The sequence below is a fragment of the Chrysochloris asiatica genome, unplaced genomic scaffold, assembly GCF_000296735.1.
Source record: "Chrysochloris asiatica unplaced genomic scaffold, ChrAsi1.0 scaffold00097, whole genome shotgun sequence".
Classification (NCBI taxonomy): Eukaryota; Metazoa; Chordata; class Mammalia; order Afrosoricida; family Chrysochloridae; genus Chrysochloris; species Chrysochloris asiatica.
Genome location: NW_006408615.1, coordinates 10101521 through 10102648, shown reverse-complemented (window position 1 = coordinate 10102648; position 1128 = coordinate 10101521). Strand labels below are relative to the sequence as shown.

The window sequence follows — 1128 nt, the reverse complement described above, 5'->3', positions numbered from 1 at the left end:
CACACACACACATACATACCTGGTAACATGGTAACATAGTGGTTAGGAGTTGGGCTGCTAATCTCAAGGTCAGCAATTCCAAACGACCAGCCATTCCTTGGTAGAAAGATGAGACCTTCTGCTCTTGTAAATATTTACAGCCTCAGAAACCCTCGCTATGAGTCAGAACTGACTCCATGGCACATAACCACATAACCATGTACTCCTGGTGTGCTATAGGATTTGCACTGGACTGTGAACCACAGATCGACAGTTCAAACCCACCAGCTGCTCCTTGGAAACTCTATACAGGGTCACAATGAGTCTGAACTGACTCAATAGCACTTCACAATATATGTATATACTCACATGTAGGTTTTTATCAAGGAAATAGCTCAAAGTTGTAGAGGTGCACACATTCTAAGTACATGGGTCAGATGTTAGACTGAAGGCTTCTGACTAATGTAACTGCAGTTGTTGATGAACCCGAGATTGGCAGGTGAACAGCAGATTTCTGTCTGCAGAGGTGAATGCATCCAAGGTTGGCAGGTATGATGGCAGGCTACTGATAAAGCAATACAATAAGCCACTGGCTCGAGTCCAAAGAATTAGAGGGCAGTTGACAAACCAGGTGCAAGATCCAGAGCCAGCAAAATGAGCAGGCCACATGCTGGAGGAAACATCAGTGATTGCTGCTTATAGGAGATCTCATAGTGAGGTATGTCTTACTGCCAAACCATTGAGAATCTGGCCAGGTCAAGTTGACACAAAACCTTAAACACACACACATACTTATCAAGCTGGTTCTGATTCCTAGCCACCCTGTATAGGGTTTCCAAGGCTGTAAATCTTTACGGATGTAGAAAGCCTCATCTTTCTCCCAAGGAGCGGCTGGTTGCTTCAAACTGCTGAGCTTGTGGTTAGTAGTCCAGCCCAGTCAAAGAGAAAGAATATGTATATATATATATGGTGTTGTTAGGTGCCATCGAGTCGGTACCGACCCAGAGCGACCTTATGCACAACAAAATGAAACACTGCCCAATCCTGGACCAACCTCACTACTGTTGCCACGCTTGAGTCCATCGATGCTGCCATTTGGCCAATCCATCTCGTTGGGGGTCTTCCTCTTTTTCTCTGACCCTCCACCTT

At 45.4% G+C, this 1128-nt stretch overlaps 1 protein-coding gene across 1 annotated transcript in view; it reads right to left on the bottom strand.

Moving 5' to 3' along the window:
* Window positions 1–1128, bottom strand: part of NAGA (N-acetylgalactosaminidase, alpha-) — a 32454-nt gene that overhangs the window by 1487 nt on the left and 29839 nt on the right. The window lies entirely within an intron of this gene.